Source organism: Brienomyrus brachyistius, chromosome 4 (genome assembly GCF_023856365.1).
Source record: "Brienomyrus brachyistius isolate T26 chromosome 4, BBRACH_0.4, whole genome shotgun sequence".
Taxonomy (NCBI): Eukaryota; Metazoa; Chordata; class Actinopteri; order Osteoglossiformes; family Mormyridae; genus Brienomyrus; species Brienomyrus brachyistius.
The window spans coordinates 40076594-40098233 of record NC_064536.1 but is presented as its reverse complement, the minus strand read 5'-3'; the positions used below and the strand labels follow the sequence as shown (position 1 = coordinate 40098233).

Sequence of the window (21640 nt, the reverse complement as noted above, 5' to 3'; positions counted from 1 at the left end):
ATCTGGAAGGCAGATGTATAAATTGATGGAGTAATGCTTGTTTCAGTTTCTATAACGCAGTGAGATATTGATGGCATGCTGTTCAGCTGGACTATAAGCACCTGAAGACACTCACAGAGAAGGAGGTCATAAGTAAGGCTGCATTGGCCGGGAATCGAACCCAGGTCAACTGCTTGGAAGGCAGCTATGCTGGCCACTATACCACCAACGCCAAAGTTGAAACAGCTTTGTAGCGATTATCTTTTATCTTTCCACAAACCTGCTAGCAGTATGTCTGGTTCTGGTCCAGGTCTGGTGTTGTGATACAAGTGTAACAGTCAACAAGTATATGGCCCTCGTCACAGATTTTGCTGTTGCCGAATTTTGTTGATGCTCGATTGGCTACTGTTGCAGGTGTAATCTTAGCCATGGGATGCGGATGACTGTACAGATGCTTGCATCTGAGATCAGTTTGGGCTAGACGTTGAAATTGGAAGGTGTGTGGATCTGCTATGAGAAGAGTAATGGTATCTACTTCTGAAGAAGTTCTTTTGCACAGTTATGGAAGTATGCTGGGCTGATGCCACATGAGTGACATAAAAACATCAATTAGAATCTGTGGGAGAGTGATTTTATAAAAGTGCGGCTATGTATGGGAACTGTTTCAGCAAGTAAGTAAACTGCCCTGTGTGAGGGTCGAACTCACAACCTTCAGATTATGAGACTGACGCGCTACCGACTGCGCTAACGAGGCTTTCACTGGCATAAGCAGCCCTGTTTTGCCAGTGTGCTAACTCATCTGGAAGGCAGATACATAGATTGATGGAGTAATGCTTGTTACAGTTTCTATAACGCAGCAGGTTATTGATGACATGCTGTTCAGCTGGACTATAAGCACCTGAAGACACTCACAGAGAAGGAGGTCATAAGTAAGGCTGCGTTGGCCGGGAATCGAACCCGGGTCAACTGCTTGGAAGGCAGCTATGCTAGCCACTATACCACCAACGCCGAAGTTGAAAAAGTTTCGTAGCGATTATCTTTTATCTTTCCACGAACCTGCTAGCAGTATGTCTGGTTCTGGTCCAGGTCTGGTGTTGTGATACAAGTGTAACAGTCAACAAGTATATGGCCCTCGTCACAGATTTTGCTGTTGCCGAATTTTGTTGATGCTCGATTGGCTACTGTTGCAGGTGAAATCTTAGCCATGGGATGCGGATGACTGTACAGATGCTTGCATCTGAGATCAGTTTGGGCTAGACGTTGAAATTGGAAGGTGTGTGGATCTGCTATGAGAAGAGTAATGGTATCTACTTCTGAAGAAGTTCTTTTGCACAGTTATGGAAGTATGCTGGGCTGATGCCACATGAGTGACATAAAAACATCAATTAGAATCTGTGGGAGAGTGATTTTATAAAAGTGCAGCTATGTATGGGAACTGTTTCAGCAAGTAAGTAAACTGCCCTGTGTGAGGGTCGAACTCACAACCTTCAGATTATGAGACTGACGCGCTACCGACTGCGCTAACGAGGCTTTCACTGGCATAAGCAGCCCTGTTTTGCCAGTGTGCTAACTCATCTGGAAGGCAGATATATAGATTGATGGAGTAATGCTTGTTTCAGTTTCTATAACGCAGCAGGTTATTGATGACATGCTGTTCAGCTGGACTATAAGCACCTGAAGACACTCACAGAGAAGGAGGTCATAAGTAAGGCTGCGTTGGCCGAGAATCGAATCCGGGTCAACTGCTTGGAAGGCAGCTATGCTAGCCACTATACCACCAACGCCGAAGTTGAAAAAGTTTCGTAGCGATTATCTTTTATCTTTCCACGAACCTGCTAGCAGTATGTCTGGTTCTGGTCCAGGTCTGGTGTTGTGATACAAGTGTAACAGTCAACAAGTATATGGCCCTCGTCACAGATTTTGCTGTTGCCGAATTTTGTTGATGCTCGATTGGCTACTGTTGCAGGTGAAATCTTAGCCATGGGATGCGGATGACTGTACAGATGCTTGCATCTGAGATCAGTTTGGGCTAGACGTTGAAATTGGAAGGTCTGTGGATCCGCTATGAGACGAATAATGGTATCTACTTCTGAAGAAGTTCTTTGCACAGTAATGGAAGTATGCTGGGCTGATGCCACATGAGTGACATAAAAACATCAATTAGAATCTGTGGGAGAGTGATTTTATAAAAGTGCAGCTATGTATGGGAACTGTTTCAGCAAGTAAGTAAACTGCCCCGTGTGAGGGTCGAACTCACTACCATCAGATTATGAGACTGACACGCTACCGACTGCGCTAACGAGGCTTTCACTGGCATAAGCAGCCCTGTTTTGCCAGTGTGCTAACTCATCTGGAAGGCAGATATACAGATTGATGGAGTAATGCTTCTTTTAATTTCTGTAATGCAGCGGGTTATTGATGACATGCTGTTCAGCTGGACTATAAGCACCTGAAGATACTCACAGAGAAGGAGGTCATAAGTAAGGCTGCGTTGGCCGGGAATCGAACCCGGGTCAACTGCTTGGAAGGCAGCTATGCTAGCCACTATACCACCAACGCCAAAGTTGAAAAAGTTTTGTAGCGATTATCTTTTATCTTTCCACAAACCTGCTAGCAGTATGTCTGGTTCTGGTCCAGGTCTGGTGTTGTGATACAAGTGTAACAGTCAACAAGTATATGGCCCTCGTCACAGATTTTGCTGTTGCCGAATTTTGTTGTTGCTCGATTGGCTACTGTTGCAGGTGTAATCTTAGCCATGGGATGCGGATGACTGTACAGATGCTTGCATCTGAGATCAGTTTGGGCTAGACGTTGAAATTGGAAGGTGTGTGGATCTGCTATGAGAAGAGTAATGGTATCTACTTCTGAAGAAGTTCTTTTGCACAGTTATGGAAGTATGCTGGGCTGATGCCACATGAGTGACATAAAAACATCAATTAGAATCTGTGGGAGAGTGATTTTATAAAAGTGCAGCTATGTATGGGAACTGTTTCAGCAAGTAAGTAAACTGCCCCGTGTGAGGGTCGAACTCACGACCTTCTGATTATGAGACTGACGCGCTACCGACTGCGCTAACGAGGCTTTCACTGGCATAAGCAGCCCTGTTTTGCCAGTGTGCTAACTCATCTGGAAGGCAGATATATAGATTGATGGAGTAATGCTTGTTTCAGTTTCTATAACGCAGCAGGTTATTGATGACATGCTGTTCAGCTGGACTATAAGCACCTGAAGACACTCACAGAGAAGGAGGTCATAAGTAAGGCTGCGTTGGCCGGGAATCGAACCCAGGTCAACTGCTTGGAAGGCAGCTATGCTAGCCACTATACCACCAACGCCAAAGTTGAAACAGCTTTGTAGCGATTATCTTTTATCTTTCCACAAACCTGCTAGCAGTATGTCTGGTTCTGGTCCAGGTCTGGTGTTGTGATACAAGTGTAACAGTCAACAAGTATATGGCCCTCGTCACAGATTTTGCTGTTGCCGAATTTTGTTGATGCTCGATTGGCTACTGTTGCAGCTGTAATCTTAGCCATGGGATGCGGATGACTGTACAGATGCTTGCATCTGAGATCAGTTTGGGCTAGACGTTGAAATTGGAAGGTGTGTGGATCTGCTATGAGAAGAGTAATGGTATCTACTTCTGAAGAAGTTCTTTTGCACAGTTATGGAAGTATGCTGGGCTGATGCCACATGAGTGACATAAAAACATCCAATAGAATCTGTGGGAGAGTGATTTTGTAAAAGTGCAGCTATGCATGGGAACTGTTTCAGCAAGTAAATAAACTGCCCCGTGTGAGGGTCAAACTCACGACCTTCCGATTATGAGACTGACGTGCTACCGACTGCGCTAACGAGGTTTTAACTGACATAAGCAGCCCTGTTTGCCAGTGTGCTAACTCATCTGGAAGGCAGATATATAGATTGATGGAGTAATGCTTCTTTCAGTTTCGATAATGCAGCGGGTTATTGATGACATGCTGTTCAGCGGGACTATAAGTAGGGACTTGGAAATTTTTCACCAAATTGTCTTGATTAACTTCACACCTATTTTAATGGAAAGAGATTAAAAAATCATAAAAAATGATACCTCATTTGTCAATATATCTTTAATAGAACCAGAGATATTGAAGATTTAACATGCCTGAAATCGGATTTTTGTTCTAATGTAATTACAATTAGAGCTGCAGAAAAAACTGTGACTTCTTAGAACAACTTCGCTCTGCATAGGCGGAGGGCAGCCTGCCCCTCATTCAATAAATGTAAGAAATTGTAAATAGGGTATGGTGCACTTAAACAACCAGAACTTTGCCAATATCTAACCAATCTTAGTGATTTTTGTTGTTGAATGTTGAAATGAAAATTTACTTGGGGGTATCTCCATTAACTGGCATGATGTCTAACCAATCAGGAGCCAGATCAGTGGTCACGTGACATTGATCCATCCTCCGTACAGCACATAAAATCCCTTCAATCTTCAATCATCCAGAAGTGGGCACACGATTGTATAGTGTGGGCATGCATCAATCGTCATCATAGTTGGCAATATTCACATTTAGGGTGCAATAAATATGCCTGTGCACAAATAATCGATGCCCCACGATTCTTTCGATTTTTATTTAGTGCGTGAAAGTTACCTTGTTTTCAAATTGTTGTTGCTCCTCGAATACTGAACCGATTTTGATCCAGTAAAAAATAAGAAAATCAAGGATAAATAAATTATTCAAAACGGCGGATATCTCATAAGTTGAATGCAGAGCTAGCCGCGAAAACCGCATATTCGCACCCACACCCCGTAGCCACCGCTGAAAAAATGATGACGTCATCACACGGAATATAAGAGTGAGCGACCAAAGCAGGATTTCCAAGTCCCTACTATAAGCACCTGAAGACACTCACAGAGAAGGAGGTCATAAGTAAGGCTGCGTTGGCCGGGAATCGAACCCAGGTCAACTGCTTGGAAGGCAGCTATGCGAGCCACTATATCACCAACGCCAAAGTTGAAACAGCTTTGTAGCGATTATCTTTTATCTTTCCACAAACCTGCTAGCAGTATGTCTGGTTCTGGTCCAGGTCTGGTGTTGTGATAGAAGTGTAACAGTCAACAAGTATATGGCCCTCGTCACAGATTTTGCTGTTGCCGAATTTTGTTGATGCTCGATTGGCTACTGTTGCAGGTGTAATCTTAGCCATGGGATGCGGATGACTGTACAGATGCTTGCATCTGAGATCAGTTTGGGCTAGACGTTGAAATTGGAAGGTGTGTGGATCTGCTATGAGAAGAATAATGGTATCTACTTCTGAAGAAGTTCTTTTGCACAGTTATGGAAGTATGCTGGGCTGATGCCACATGAGTGACATAAAAACATCAATTAGAATCTGTGGGAGAGTGATTTTATAAAAGTGCAGCTATGTATGGGAACTGTTTCAGCAAGTAAGTAAACTGCCCCGTGTGAGGGTCGAACTCACGACCTTCAGATTATGAGACTGACGCGCTACCGACTGCGCTAACGAGGCTTTCACTGGCATAAGCAGCCCTGTTTTGCCAGTGTGCTAACTCATCTGGAAGGCAGATATATAGATTGATGGAGTAATGCTTGTTTCAGTTTCTATAACGCAGCAGGTTATTGATGACATGCTGTTCAGCTGTACTATAAGCACCTGAAGACACTCACAGAGAAGGAGGTCATAAGTAAGGCTGCGTTGGCCTGGAATCGAACCCGGGTCAACTGCTTGGAAGGCAGCTATGCTAGCCACTATACCACCAACGCCGAAGTTGAAAAAGCAATGTAGCGATTATGTTTTATCTTTCCACAAACCTGCTAGCAATATGTCTGATTCTGATACAGGTCTGGTGTTGTGATACAAGGGTATTATCCATCCATCCATTTTCCAAAATGCTTATCCTATTGGGTCGCGGGGGGTCTGGAGCCTATCCCGGAACCAATGGGCATGAGGCAGGGAACAACCCAGGATGGGGGGCCAGCCCATTGCAGGGCACACACACACACACACACACACACACACACACACACACCAATGGGCAATTTAGCGACTCCAATTAGCCTCAGCATGTTTTTGGACTGTGGGGGGAAACCAGAGTACCCGGAGGAAACCCCACAAGAACATGGGGAGAACATGCAAACTCCACACAAATGTGACCCAGGCGGAGACTCGAACCCGTGTTCTGGGGGTGTGAGGCAACAGTGCTAACCACTGCACCACCATGCCTCCCCCCAACAGCATTTATTTGTTTATCAAACTCAATGATGAATCAAAGATGACACCAAGATTTTTAGTATGTGACCGGAAGTTCTCTGAATGAGGCCCTAATTGTTCTCATGGACAGACCCTGATTGACCAAAACTCATTACCTCTGTCTTGTTTTCATTAATTTGGACGAAAGTCATTGCTGTCTTGTTCTTAATATCCTCCAGACAGTTAGAAAGGGCCATCAGTGAGCAGCAGTCACCAGGTTTTAATGGCAAATAGAGCAGCGTATCACTGGCATAGCAATGATATTTTACATAATAACGTTCACAAATAGAACCCAAAGGTAACATGAATAGAGGGAATAGGAGAGGGCCTGTATCACAGGACTGGATATGTTTACAAGGCCATAGTACTGAAGGGGTGTGGTCATCCCACACAGTGACAAGCCCATTCATTCACCTCATCTAGGCCTTTTACTAGGGATGTAAGGTCCTTGTTTTCCTCTCAGACCCTAGAACACACTGCCAAGCTCAGATTCCCGATCCCACATCCTGCTTAAGCCCTTCCCAAGATCAGACACTACTTTTGTTTTCCTTGTTCTTATAGAAAAATGATTGTCTTTGCCTTTTATGCATCATCACTGTTCTGTTAATTACACATGACCTAATCTAAGTATTACACAAACAAAGCATAATTACTTAGAGATGTCATGAGGTGGAAAATCCTTATTCAGTTAATTATTTTCCCCACAGGTGCTGACAGTGTGTCTACAGTGAAATGGGTCTGTGTACAGAGAGGATGATCTGTAACAATCCCATATTCCTATGGTGACAGATATAAAACTCATGTGAAATACTGGTGCAGAGGGTATAATGTGAGGTCATGTACTCCCATAGTACACACTGACTCTCCACAGGAGGGTAAAGTGTCAGTCAGAGATGATCCTGACCAGCGAGTCTTCACTGTGACCATCAACAATCTGACAGCTGAGGACTCCGACCGGTACTGGTGTTGTGTGAAGATCAGTGGAGCCTCTTTGGTCAGGTTAATCTGTCAGTCACTGATGGTAAGATGTCTGTACTGCAGACTGTAGCCAATGAGATGCACAGTATGTAACATGTCACTGAGTCAAAAAGGAAGGACCTTAATACAAACACTGATGGAAAAAATGTTTTAATATTTAAAAAATCTGCATTTTAATTTAATTCAATATGATAAACGAGACTTGGAAGAAGTAACAGTGTCAGCTAAATTGGGCGACTTCATGAGGTTAAATATGATAAGTAATATGTTAAAAAATGTCAGTTTATTGGGCAAACATTTACATACAGTATGTATGTCGTAATGGGCTGATATTCATAAAGATTTTATTGCTGTGAAAATCTTTGAGTGTTTTACCTGTGTGTTGAAGTCCTCCAGGGCTGTCAGTGGACAAACAGGAGGTGACGGGTGTGGATGGAGACAGTGTCAGTGTTACTATGGAAACAACAAAAGACAAAGGATGTGGTGTAAGATTGGGGGCTCCTGTACATCAGAGAGATCAGTGAGTTTGCATGGGAGGCCTGTCCTGATCAGGGATGACACAGAAAATAAAACCTTCATTGTGACAATGAGTGGGCTGGAGAGGAAGGACACTGGCTGGTATTGGTGTGCTGCTGTAAACCTGCAAATTCCAGTTCATATTACTGTTAAACATAAGTAATTGATTTAAATCTGCCTGTGAATTATTTATGCTTCAATATAAATAGATACATACTAATCAACCCAGCAGTTTCACTCACGAAGGGGTTTGTGCTTTTTTGTGGGGATAATCCCCTATTTATCAGCTGTTGTGAAACAGAGTTATTTATTGGGATTATTGTTTCAATGATAGTGGCACGTTGGTCCAGTAGGCGGCGCTGTTGCTTCACGCCTCCATGTTTAGGGGTTTGAATCTGGCTTCTGCTCTGTCTGTGTGGAGTTTGCATGTTCTCCACATGCTGTGTGGGTTTCCTCCAACAATCCAAAAACGCACAGTCAGGCTAATTGGTGTCTTTAATATTGAATGTGTGTCTTCTAGTTTATGATCAGTCTGTAATATGACAAAAATCACAGCATTTTCCACAGACATACAGCCAATCACTTGTTATGTATACAAATCCAGACAAATCCATGTAGCTTGCAACTTAATTCAGGCATTTTTTCATCTTTGTGAGGATGAATTGTTACTAATGGTGTGCAGACTGACTAACATGTCTGTAGGTGGTTTTTCATTGCAGCGTAGGCCAGTGTTACAGTTGTACTCTGTAATATCTGTTCCAGTGCTGCATCCATCCATTTTCTGAAACTGCTTGTCTAAGTCAGGGTCCCTATGGGCGCAAGGCAGGGAACGTCCCATGACAGGGTGCCAACCCATTGCAGGACACGCTCACACTCCATTCCCTCGCACAAGCACACCTACCGGCAATTTGACAACTCCAATTAGCCTCAGCATGCTTTTGGACTGTGGGGGGAAATCAGAGTACCTGGAGGAAACCCCACAATGACACAGCGGGAGCATGCAAACTCCATACACACGGAACTCCAGCGAAGACTTGAGTACACGTGCCAGAGGAGTGAGGCGACAGTGCAAACCACTGCACCACCATGCCACCCTGATACAATAGATACATTAAAATATGTTAATAAAATCATTTATCTCACCTCTTCACTATCAGTGCCCTGGGATGTGAACACTAATTCATTGTTCTCCATCTAATCATTTTCTCTGTAGAATATCTTTCATAATTTATATTTCAGTTTCAAGAGTGACCTTTTCTTAGTCTTTATTGACTAACAGAACACTGCTTTTTATTAACAATCCTTTCTCCTGTTTCCACTGCTCTCCTTTTCTCTGCACATGATGAAGAAGGAGGGGATAATGAAAAACTGAGGTAAGCATTCAGCAGCATTTACAGTAGTGTGGGGGTCCAGCTAGCAGCATTTACCTGATCACACAGTAATGGGAAACTGTCATTTTAATTTTAAGAGAAAAAAATATTTCCGTCCATCCATCCATTTTCCAAACCGCTTATCCTACTGGGTCGCGGGAGGTCCGGAGCCTATCCCGGAAACAATGGGCACGAGGCTGGGAACAACCCAGGATGGGGTGCCAGCCCATCGCAGGGCACACTCACACACCATGCACTCTCACATGCATTCCTATGGGCAATTTAGCAAGTCCAATTAGCCTCAGCATGTTTTTGGACTGTGGGGGGAAACCGGAGTACCCGGAGGAAACCCCACGACGACATGGGGAGAACATGCAAACTCCACACCCAGGCGGAGATTCAAACCCGGGTCCAAGAGGTGTGAGGTAACAGTGCTAACCACTGCACCACCATGCCGCCCCGAAAAAAATATTTTTTATTTTATTTTCTTAATAATAAACTTGAGATCCCATCCTATCCAGGTGATTATCAAGGTGGATTTACTTCAGTAAGAATAGATTCACTGTTTTGTTCTTCAGGTTTCAATGTGATACGTGTGACTGACAGACACACTGGTGTATTATGTCTCTGACAGATGGGAGCAGGTTCTGGATGCTGTACTGAAAGTTGGGACTGGTGTGTTTTACCTGATTTGCACCATCATCAGCATTCAGCTGCACTGGACCTCCTGTAGAAAACGGGAACCAATCAGAGAGAAGCAGAGGGTCTCCCTGGATCAGAGGAAGCTGGCAGAGGAGATGACCTTCGTGGAGCAGAATGAGTCAGACGAGCTGTAAAATAAACGGTTATGCTAACTGCAGTGAGGCCTCTCTCACTCGGCCCTGCTCAGTCTGTACAGTCATAGCATGAGAGTCAGTTAAACACAGAGGGGTTGATTATCTGCTGGGAACCTGTACAACCACGTATTGGCCACTTATTCACAAGTGCTTTGCTGCCACCTGCTGGTTAATGTTTAATAATCGTTATCTTGTGAAGGTAAGACTGGTTTTTATTAAATTGTCTCTTGATTCTGAAAAAATATGGTACTATGCAAAAGTCTTCGGCCATCAAAGAAAACGTTTAATGCTATTTATCTGGGTTGTGTATATTTGCTCAGAACAAAAACACAATTATCATAAAAATATATGCAAATTAAAAGTGACACAATAAAAACTAACAAGAATTTCTTCTTTTCTCCATAAAGTTACTGATGCCTTGTTGGATCGCTAGATGAACCACGCTTTGGATCCTAAACCTCTCCTCAGGGGCATCCCAGCCATTCCATGTATTTGCTAAATTCCGCCACCAGCTCACTTAATTAATTAATTTAATTAAACAAATGTTAATGATGCATTGATTAGCCATAGGAGTTGTGTTAATGGTCAAGTCAAAAATATATGGGTCTATTGGATGGTTGGTGCAAATGACTGGGCTGCCACACTTTTACGGACAAAATATTATAATTCTAGACCAAGATGAAGATCATTTTAAACATCATTTTCTTTGACGGACCAAGGCTTTTGTACAGTTTTGTATATGTCTTTTATACTGGTCATTATTTGTTTAAATACATGATTAATAAATTGATACTTTTTTTATTCCCTTTGTCCTGTCGGGCAGCTTTAGCAGATTCATGGTCTGAATGCACTGCTGTGCCAAACATGTTTGCTTTACCATGAGGAGCTCCATAAACTCTGTATAGGCCTCTCATGTTGATCGATTTCATTTTTTAAATTTTATTTATTTATTTCATTTTTAACCCGTAAAGTATTGCAGTGGGTGAGCTGGCCGAAGAGGATGGACAGATTAGGAGAGAAAAAAAGAAGGAAAAAGAAAAAAGAAGTAAGTGAGATGAAATGAAAGTTTTTAGCGGGTGTCTCTAACTTTGCTCTGCCGTTGCATGCACACCACTTCCAGGGCCAGCCTTGCTCTCACGCTGATATACTGTCAGATTATGCACATCATATATGTTGTTTAATCCTTAGCTTATTAGTAAAGGCTGTTTTGTACTTACTTCATGTGATGGTCCACTTTACTGTGGCCTTGAGTCACATTAGAAATTTATTTCTGATATATTTAACTTCCTCATTTTTCTTTTGCACATGAGCACAAAACAGCTAAATCATTAGCATGATGCAGAAGTTATTCTCAGACAGGCACTTTATCTAAAAAGCAGAAATGTCGTCATACACGATGTGAGGGTGAGACTGCAGACACACTTTGTGCTGCATACAGAGGGTCTGACCTCAGGCCTTTGTGTCAGTTGTTATTATGTTTGATTTGTGATTCTCACCTGGAGGCCCATCAGCGGATGAAGAGGAGCATCAGAGGAGCCTTATGTGTGTCTCACTGACCTCAGATCTGTGCAGACTGGCACTTACTTCCTGATTCTCCATAACTTTGCTGTTTCTCTGTCTTTATCTGTTACTCAGGAGTCCTGAAGTCCAATGAAAAATCCGCTTTCTCCTGTCTATTTGGCTGGTACAAGTTCTGCTCACTTCTGCTTGGGTTGCATGGGTCACCAGCCACTTGTCAACAACTGACAGACCACAGCCTACCTGACCAATGTCATCACTGGTGCACCTAGGTATAAAATTTAGTCTCACTGTCTTCAAAAAAGGTCACTGTCTGGAACCCCATGGAACCACATTTTTGATTCCTTAGACAAGAGCAAACTGAGCAGCTGCATCACGGTCTGATTTGGGAACTGCCTCGCCTCAGATCACAAGACCAGCGGATAGTGAGGATAGCTGAGAAGATTATTAGAGTCTCTCTCCCCTCCATCATGGACATTCACATCACACGCTCCATCCGCAAAGCCACCAACATTGTGGATGACCGCACCCACCCCTCACATAATCTTTTCACTCTCCTAGCATCTGGAAAAGCATTCAGGCCTCCACAACCAGACTCAGAAACATGGCGCCTGACTACTGAACTCTCAGGGACTGATCTGATACCACACACAACACACACACACACACACACACACAGCTGTGTAATTATATCTTTGTGGGGACTCTCCATTCATTTCTATGGGGAAAACTGTAATCCCAACATCACAACTTTAACCCCTACCAACCCCTAACCTTAACCATATGTAACCAAACCAAATACAAGACTTTTGGCATTTTTAGTTTTTTGATTGTATTTACAGATCTTTGTGAGTACCTGAAAATGCCCCCCCAAAACATCAAAATAGCAGGTTTTTGTCACATTGTGGGGGACATTTGGTCCCCACAATGTAATATACACCTACTCCACACACACACACAGATTAGGTATTTGAATCTTTGTGGGGATTCTCCATTCATTTGTATGGGCGTAACCCCAATCCTAACTATGGCAACCTTAAACATTGCAGTAGTTACCAAGCAGTAACAGTAAGCAACCAAACAAAATGCAAGACTTTTTGAATTATTCCTTAGACTGCATTCACAGAATTTAATAAAATTCAGTATCTTCTTACTTTCGGGTACGAAAACATGTCCCTACAAAGTCAAAATAACATGTTTTATAGCACTATGTACATAACCACCCACCCAAACGCGCGCACACACACACACAAACAGGCCTACCTACAGTATACCCTCCATAGATTCCTGAATGAAATATCTGTAAAGCAGTTATTATGGCATGGCGTTTGGTTTGAACATGCAGTTTTTAAGAATATTGCGCTAATTCTAAACGAAAGACTGCACTAATTCTAAAATGGCTGTATAAGAACTTTATTTACCATTAAATAAATTATAAATCAAACCAAAATTTAGTCTCTCAAAAAACTTGTATATGACATATCTTTGTTCACATTATGAGAAATTAAAAACACCAGGACACAGAATGTGAATAACAAGAACTTCTTTCTCAAAAGCGTACCTACCAACATGGCTAAAATGCTAATTGCGGTCACCAGCTATGGAAAAATAAACAGCGGTAAACCCCAAACATCGCGGTATTATGCATTACCGTAATACTGCATAGAAAAGACATAATGTTATTAAAAAAATTGCAGTCAGTATTTATAGAGAGAACTGCGTGGTTTCCCATTGACAAGTAGATACATGGTTTACGGGCTTGAAGGCGGTTAGATCAACAAATCCAATCACGCTCAGCCAGAACAAGCACGAGCTAAACATACTACTTTTTATTGGTTCACCTTCAAATTCGTCCCGCCCTGACAATTAATTCTCGTTTTCATTCGTTGAAAATGGCGTCAGTACACATCTTCATCCTTTCGACCAATGAAAAATTTCGCTGGTTTCCATAGAAACAAAATCAGTGCAGTTTGAACATAAACTTTCTGACAGAGCGATGGCGCAGCGGTGAGAAGCATCTCTTCGTATGTTTCTTGCTATTTCTTCAGATTATGTTTTGTTAGCATAGTTAATTGTATATTTCATTTTATGTCGTGATATAGTTCATGCAAATATTGCCGCAAAATATAATTGAAATATATTTAAAATTAGTAGCTTAAACTGTAGATGCTGTGGCCATTTTTCGTAATGTGATTGTTTATATTTAAATTGTAAGAGAAAATTATTGTGTTAAACTTAAAAACAATAAGACTTATGGTTGAAATGATTGGTTTTACTCATCCGGTCTTTCGTAATGCGTTTCATCTGAAGATGTTATTCTGAAAAGAGCCCCTATACGTTTAGATTAACCGTTTGCTGGGTTCATTACCATGGCGATGTTATAACGTATCGAAGCAGTGTCCTGATTTCGACAGCGTTACTGTATAGGTTGTGAAACAGTTTTAGTAATTTGCCCGCTTCTATCGAAGTAGCGTCGATGCCACGAGCAGCTAATGAAGGCTCCATCCCTTTCCATAGGCATTCTTGGTGAAAAGCATTTAGCAAATGTCTGGAGTACGTTGAAAATACAGTGTCTAGTTTGGCTTTGAGAGTATCACAGACGGCTAGTTAATTATGTCTTGTTTATTCACCAAGAATGAAAATTCCGAAAGCTGTTTCCTGGACCAACGACCAGCACTGGCGAGCCTGGGACCTGTGGGACGAGGTGATCGACTGGGGAGTGAGGAATGGTTTGGAGGAGTGCTCACCAGCGACACCCCCCATTGTCCAGGCTGGGGAGGTTATGGGGGACTGGGAGGTGTGACTGACTGGTGTAAGGGAGGGGAGGGTGTGAGAGTGATAGGCAATGCTGGCATTTTCTCTGAGACTCTTCAGGAAAATTACGGCCTGACATCTGAAGAGTGGGAAATTTATAAGACGTATTACCTTCACAAAAAGAAGAAGGTGAGGAAAAATAGGACCAGTCAGGGGGTAGGTGAGGTAAAGGGTGAGGTTAGTGGGGAAAGGGTGGAGGTGGCAGAGAGGGAAAGACATGTGCGTAAGATCTCCGGTGTACAGGTGGAGGGTGCAGACCAGAATGTAGGCATTAATAAAATGCAAAATGGAAGCAATGGGAAGCAAGGTGAGGTGGGGGTAAATGTGAAGGTGGTTAAGGTGGAGGGGGGGAATATTACCCTAAAGGCAGAGGATACGAAAGGAAATGTGAAGGTGGAGGCTTTGCAAGTCCGAGTGTGTGAGTTTGGGCTTGCAGAAGTAATTTCTGGGGATGTAAATTTTGAGATTGTGGGGGTAGAAGTAGGGGAGGTAATTATTGAGGGTGTGGACATGGTGAGAGATGTAACCATATTGGAAATAATAGTAAGTGATGTACTAGTTGATATTATAAATAGAGAAAGAGGTAATGAGGAAACTGGCGGTTTAGAGATAGATGTGGGTCAGGTAGAGATAGAAGATGTAGAAGTGGTGGAAAATTAATATTAAAGTTGAGCTTGTAGAGCTCTTGACACAGAGAAGAGCCAAAATACAAGGAAGATGAAGTTGTGGTTCTTCTGCTGCTGTTTGGGGAACATTAAACGTTTGAAACAGTATCAAAGATAATGAATTGAGCATGATAAATTTTGAGATGTATAGTGGAATGTTTATTAATAATTGTTAATGTGGCGCCCCTGAACCCCCTCGGTTGGCCGCCCCTGCCGGTTGTGTGGGGTCAGGGATGAGGACTAATCGGGGCCAGTCGGGGATCTGGCCCCGGTGCCGGGGGGGGCCCACTCCTGCACGCCCTTATTGTTCCCCTGGGCCGGACACCACATTTCATACAACACTAGAGCTTTGAGGGGCAGTGGGGAGGTTTTACTTGCACATTAGACACCACATGACACTAGGGCTGAGGAGGTGGGTTTAGGCAGGTGGGGTTCTGCCGTCTGCCAGCGGTGGGGTGCCCGTGCCTCGACTGTTCACCTGCTTTTTGCACTTTAGTTATATACACAGTCCATGCTACATTAGGGCCTTGGGGTGCAGGGAGGGGGATGGGGGACTCTGCCATCTGCCAGTGGTGGGGCCCTCATACTCGAACTGCACCCACTAATTTTAATGCATTGTAGACATAAACACACAACTCTCTCACACATGTACATGCACACTTCACACTAACATGGGATGGGGAAGCAGTGGGGGCTGAGGGGCCCCCCCTTACTCTCTGTCTGGCCCTGCGCGGGTGGGGCTGGCCCGGCAGGTAGAAGACGGCCCTGGCCGGTGTGGGCCGTCTCCTCTTGTGGGCTGCGTGGTCCTTGGCTCTGCTGCGCCGTGGTGGGGCCCTGGCAGGCGGTCCGGGGTATCTAGGGATGCTCTGAGCCCTTCTAGGCGAATTGGAGGGTTCGGTTTGGGCTGGGCGGGGGGTCTGCCGCTCCCCAGTTGACGCAGGTCCACTCGTGGGGTGGGGGGGGTGCACTTTGTTTGTATGGGTCTCCCTTAGATCATCCTGCAGTGTCGGGGAGGGGGGGGACGTGCCGGGTCGCTACAGTGGGCGGTGATCCGTCCTGCCGGGGAGCGGGCTGGGGGTCCGTCCGCCAGGGGAGTGTTCCCGGTTGATGGGGCCCTTTGGCCCTGGACCCGCTTCCCTCGGTGGAGGGCTTGCGGGAGGGACTGGGGGGCTCGCTGCCTGTCCCCCCTATGCGGACCTCCTTTTACGGGGGTTGGCGCCCCCTTAGTCCCTCATGGGCTCCCTCTGGGGTTGGGCGGGTGGTTGTCTTGTGGACGTATGGCCATGGGCCGTGTGTTTCTTATGGTTGTTTGTACTCTGTATTCCCTTACACTTTGTTTTCTCCATCCCACCTTTATTACTACGATTGTTGTGTCTGTGCCCCCCTCTCCCCCCCCCATTTTTTTTTCTTTAATTACGGTACTAGGACAGGTGAGTTCGGAGCAGCCACATTCTTTACACTGTATCTTTAATTTAATGTAAAATAAAGTTGTCCTCTGAAGAGGGGGGGTGGTGGTGGGCAGTTTAAAAAATAATTGTTAATGCTTATTCACAGCAAAATTGAATACAATTTTAAAATGATCTTTTTAGTATTATGTTCAGAGTTACCAGTGTCACCAGGTAAGTTAATTTGATTTAATTTCTTTTAAACGACACACACATAAATATTATGAGCCTCATTATGTATTTGTGTTTAATTTATTGTCTATTTATTAAGCACCATATCTTCAGGAAATTGTCAAGGTTCTGGAAGGATACAGGTAAAGGCAGGCGTCGGGGAAAACGAAGGGGATTTTATTCTAATAAAAACACAATGCAAAAGGCAAAAGGAAACAGACCATGAGGGGTGAAAACCAGGCTGGGAGAGCAGGGGGGAAACACAGGATCAGCAGGATTGATCCTATACAGCAGGATCGCACACGTAACAATACAATGACTGGACTGGGGAGCACACGACGAAGAGGCACTATATGCACCACAGATGAGGAGCAGACGAGAGGGACCTGGGATCATCCACACAAGGGCTGAAACGGGAGGCAGGATTAAACGAGAAATAGATGTAGCTCATCAGCAGCACACCACAGGGAAGGCGAGGGAAACAGGCATGTGGGGAGTGATAGGCATGTAGTCCAGGTCACCTGTGTTACCATAGACTTTAACGTGTCCTGCAGTCTTGTTCCCCCCCCCCACACCCTCTGCTTTTACTCTTCCTCTGTTTCTATCTTCACTCCAGATCCCACACATCTCCAGCCCGCTGTTCCTGGGAAAAGCCACCTGCCAATCATCCTTGGAGCAGTAGCCATTCTCAAGATCTCCTACATCACAGATCACCTAATAAATACAGGACCTGTCGACGACTGGAGAAAAGGAGAAACGCTGAAGCACACTGGGCATTTTGGAAGCATTTCGTCATAATAAATTACCTTTGCCTTTACTATTTCTGTGTACAGTTTCATTATAGTAAATTGCACTTAGTTGTGATTAATCAGTTACAAAGACAATGGGTCACTCTATAATGGGTGATGGTATGCTTTTAGCTGTGCTTCCACAGGTTGTATCTGCCTTAGTAAATGACTAAATGTCTTTTTCACAAGTGATTTTGATTATGTTTGTAGAATTAAATTAAAGGTAAACCTGTACATTGGTTAAAATAACATCTGACTGCTACAATAATACATCATACAGCGTCTTTTGTACTAATGTGCTACCTTGAGACATTCAGGTTGTATAATGAACAATTTTAATAAGAATTGTGTTAAGTAATTAACTTTCAAAATCTATCAATACCATGCAAAAGTGTAAAGTCAAATTTATGAGATACTTATTACAATAAACGCAAGTAGTCTGTACCCATTTAAAGAGGCTTTACATCGTACAGCTTCTTATACTGGTCTGGTTGGTGGGTATAAAGGATCAATTAGAAATCTTCCTCCTCCAAATGTATCATATCATTTCATGAGTTTTGGTAGAGTGGGGGTAGCAGGATAATAATAGGATTTACTGGTTATTTTTGATACGGTAAAATCGCAAGACGCAGAAAAATAAAAACTTGTGTATGGTCAGAATTATCAGTGGTAGGAGATTTTGTCCCTACTACCATCTGGGAAAAGAACATTCTGGTGCTTATCTGTGAAGAAGCAATTTCAGGAGATATAAATCCTTGCAAAAAGTAGTCTCCCACTCTATAAATAGGGTGCAATTTGTTTTTTCACCCAGTGGAAATGGAAATGTTTTTTTAATGTTGATGACGACTGTAACTGGTCAAAAGGTGGCGCCAAAGATCCCCAGTAATGCATCGCCCATTAATGTACAGATATCCCCCTGCCTCACCATGCATGACTCCTCCAATGGTGCTGCTGTTTAACAGTACATTCATCCTAACTATACAATTTGATATCTGGTATCGTCCTGTCAGTTTTAACCCATTTCTAAGTCCTGTATGGTTTAGGTAGCTTTTTTTCCAAAATGATGACCATGAATTTCAGCACATATAACAAATATTGAACTATAGGCATTAATTGAAATGCTCTCTCTCACAGACACACACATATTAGATGTCTATGTATTTCAAATTATTTAATACGAATTAATCTGTTTTATAATGTTCACACAGAAAAAGCTTTTGTGTTCACATTTTACAACCCCAAATCAGAAAAAGTTGGGATGGTATGTAAAATGAAAATCAAACTGAAAACAGCACTTTGTTAAATTAGCTTAGACCTGTATTACATTGAAAACAATACAACAGGACATTATTTAATGTGTTCCTCGTGAATTTCATTGTTTTTTTTTTCAAACACGTATTCCAATTTTGGTTCTTAGAACACATTTCAAAAAAGGTTGGGACAGTAAAGCATTTACTACTTTATAATGTTGCCATTCCTTTTCACAACACTTAAAAGACATTTAGGGACTGAAGACACCAAGTGATGTAGTGTTTCAGGTGTAATTTTGTCCCATTCTTCCTGCAAACAAGTCTTAAGGCGGACAACAGTACGGGGTCTTCGTTGTCACATATTGCCCTTCAAAATGCACCACACATTCTCTATTGGAGACAGGTCGGGACTGCAGGCAGTCAAGTACCCATACCCTCTTCCTCCGCAGCCAGGACTTTGTAATGTGTGCAGAATGTGGTTTCGCATTGTTTGTTGAAAAATGCATGGGCGTCCCTGGAAAAAATGTCTTCTTGAAGGTAGCATATTGTGCTCCAAAATCTCTATGTACTTTTCAGCATTAATGGTGCCATCACAGAACTGCAAGTTACCTTTGCCAAGGGCACTGACACAACCCCATACCATGACAGACCCTGGCTTTTGGACTTATTGCTGGTAACAGTCTGGGTGATCCTTTTCTTCTTTGGTCTGGAGCACACGGCATCCATTTCTCACAAAAAATACCTGAAATACTGATTCATCTGACCACAGTACACGTTTCCACTGTGTGATGGTCCAACTCAGATGCGTTCTGAGCCCAGAGAAGCCGACGGCGCTTCTGGACACTGTTAAGATGGGGCTTGCTTTTGGCACAGTACAGTTTTAACTGGCATTTGTGGATGTAACTACGTATTGTGGTACTTGACAAAGGTTTGCCAAAGTAGTCATATGTGGTCATATCGCTTATAGATGAATGACGATTCTTGATGCAGTGCCGCCTGAGGGATCGGAGATCACGGTAGTTCAACTTAGGCTTGCCTCCTTGTCCTTTACGCACTGAAATTCCTTCAGATTCCTTCAATCTTTTAATTATGTTATGCACTGTTGAAGGTGAAATATCCAAATCTCTTCCTGTCGTTCTTTGAGGAACATTGTTTTTAAACATTTCAATAATTTTCTCACGTATTTGTGCTGCTTTTGTACCAAATCATAATTACAATCACCTATTGACATCACCTCTTTCAAATCACATCATTATTTAACCAATTTACCTCACTACTGGCCCTAAATTGCTCCTGTCCCAACTTTTTTGGAAATGTGTTGCAAGAACCAAAATTGGAATACGTGTTTATTTTGAGAAAAGCAATGAAATTCATGAGGAACACATTAAATAATATGGTGGGGGTAACACAATAAATTCAAGATATTTGTTTGTCATGCAAATGTAGTGGTACACTGGCAGCGAAATGAAATTGTCGTTACTCCAGTCGGTGTAATAAACACACTAGTAAAAGGACATCAAAATTAAACAACGTGAATTAACAAAAGAAGTACTGAAACTACAGAAAGATAATTGTCATGCCCGACTCGTCCGCTCCTCGTGTGTGCCACGCCCCCTGATTACCCACGTGTATTTCCCTGATCGTCTCCAGCTTCGTCTAGTTACTTTGATTAGTCCTGTGTATTTAAGTCCTGGTCTCCCCGGTTTCCCTTGTCCGTCATTGATGTTGGTCGATGTTCGTGCCTTTGTCTTTTATTAAACCCTCGTTTGCCCTGATTTTCGGCTTCCAGTCCTGTTTGCCTGATTCCTTACCCGCCTGCATGCACGATCGCCTGTCTGCACCTGACCGATCGTGACTATAATAAGAAAATATAACCATAAAAGGTATATAAAAAGTAAAGATGAAAATATATAAAAAATATGTAGAAATGTTTAAAGTACAGATTGTAGTTATAGCATATTTTAGCTTTTAATCTGTGATGTTAATGATCCTACGGGCCTGGGGGTAGAAGCTTCTCCTCGGCCTCTCAGTCCCGGCCATGAGGCCCCGGGGACTTATGCAGGGCGGTAGTTCTGTCCTGGTGATTCTCTGGGCGCATGGTATCACCCTCAGCGGGACTCGGCGGCCCTCAGAGCTGGAGCTGCCGTACCGAGCAGTTATGCTCCCGGAGAGCACAGATCCCACATTGCCGCTGTAGAAGGTTTTTTGAGGCACAGAGGAGAGTCTGTATTTCCACAGCTGCCTCACATGATACACTCACTGTCAGGCTTTCAGCACTAAAGTTACAGATTACTGGGTGGCCGAGAGGTCTGTGAAATTTGGAGGGTCAGTAGCTTGCCTGGGAACCCTTAGCATTCAGCGAAAACTGAACAGAGCGGCCTGTAGCAGGGTTGTCTAATTTGTTTAGCTGGCTGGCATAAGATTTTCAGTTTGAAACAAGTATGCACACAGATTTACATGTACGTAACAGTTTTATTACTTTGTAAATAGTTTGCAGGGTTACCCCAGTGCTTTTGATATAGCGAATTTTAGGTATATAATGAAATAATATAGATTTGCCCTAAGATTTAATAAGATTTCTTGCGTGAGCGTGAGAGTCTGAAGGTGTGAGTGTCACACCAGATGGGTGAGAGCTGGCAACCCTGGCTCTGTTCAGTAGCCTCAGAAATTCTTTCGAACTTTCCAAACACAGCTGATGGAAATCAATGGACGCAAAGGTTCTCAGTGACCATTTTAGCTTGTTTTTAGACTAAAGGCCTATGATGGATCTTTGGAATGTTGCGGAGATACGAATGCTGAGGACAGCATACTTTGTGCTGTGAGTGTTATGTTATCCATGTAAACAAAGAGGAAGTACACAGTCCAACCAGATACTATATTGAAATGCTAACAAGTTTTTAAATATTTTTATTCAAGTGACTTTAAGTCTGGATAATGTTTTTAATGGTTGGAAACGTGTGTATTACTGTATAATTAAATAATTAAACTTCTGAAATGGCCGCTCAGTGCAGGAGGAGGCTGCAAACCTGAAGAGGCACACAACCGTATGGGTGGG

The 21640-nt window shown here is 43.1% G+C and overlaps 9 non-coding genes across 9 annotated transcripts; all 9 read right to left on the bottom strand.

Annotated features, from left to right (window-relative positions):
• Positions 1-139: 139 nt before the first annotated feature.
• Positions 140-211, bottom strand: trnag-ucc (transfer RNA glycine (anticodon UCC)). The gene has a single exon. It is a non-coding gene; the product is annotated as a tRNA-Gly (tRNA).
• Positions 212-660: 449 nt separating this feature from the next.
• Positions 661-733, bottom strand: trnam-cau (transfer RNA methionine (anticodon CAU)). Its single transcript has one exon. It is a non-coding gene; the product is annotated as a tRNA-Met (tRNA).
• A 182-nt stretch (positions 734-915) lies between these two features.
• On the bottom strand, positions 916-987 carry trnag-ucc (transfer RNA glycine (anticodon UCC)). Its single transcript has one exon. It is a non-coding gene; the product is annotated as a tRNA-Gly (tRNA).
• Positions 988-1436: 449 nt separating this feature from the next.
• trnam-cau (transfer RNA methionine (anticodon CAU)) lies at positions 1437-1509 on the bottom strand. The gene has a single exon. It is a non-coding gene; the product is annotated as a tRNA-Met (tRNA).
• A 702-nt stretch (positions 1510-2211) lies between these two features.
• Positions 2212-2284, bottom strand: trnam-cau (transfer RNA methionine (anticodon CAU)). Its single transcript has one exon. It is a non-coding gene; the product is annotated as a tRNA-Met (tRNA).
• Positions 2285-2466: 182 nt separating this feature from the next.
• trnag-ucc (transfer RNA glycine (anticodon UCC)) lies at positions 2467-2538 on the bottom strand. Its single transcript has one exon. It is a non-coding gene; the product is annotated as a tRNA-Gly (tRNA).
• Positions 2539-2987: 449 nt separating this feature from the next.
• On the bottom strand, positions 2988-3060 carry trnam-cau (transfer RNA methionine (anticodon CAU)). The gene has a single exon. It is a non-coding gene; the product is annotated as a tRNA-Met (tRNA).
• A 182-nt stretch (positions 3061-3242) lies between these two features.
• Positions 3243-3314, bottom strand: trnag-ucc (transfer RNA glycine (anticodon UCC)). Its single transcript has one exon. It is a non-coding gene; the product is annotated as a tRNA-Gly (tRNA).
• Positions 3315-5420: 2106 nt separating this feature from the next.
• On the bottom strand, positions 5421-5493 carry trnam-cau (transfer RNA methionine (anticodon CAU)). Its single transcript has one exon. It is a non-coding gene; the product is annotated as a tRNA-Met (tRNA).
• Between the last annotated feature and the right edge of the window lie 16147 nt (positions 5494-21640).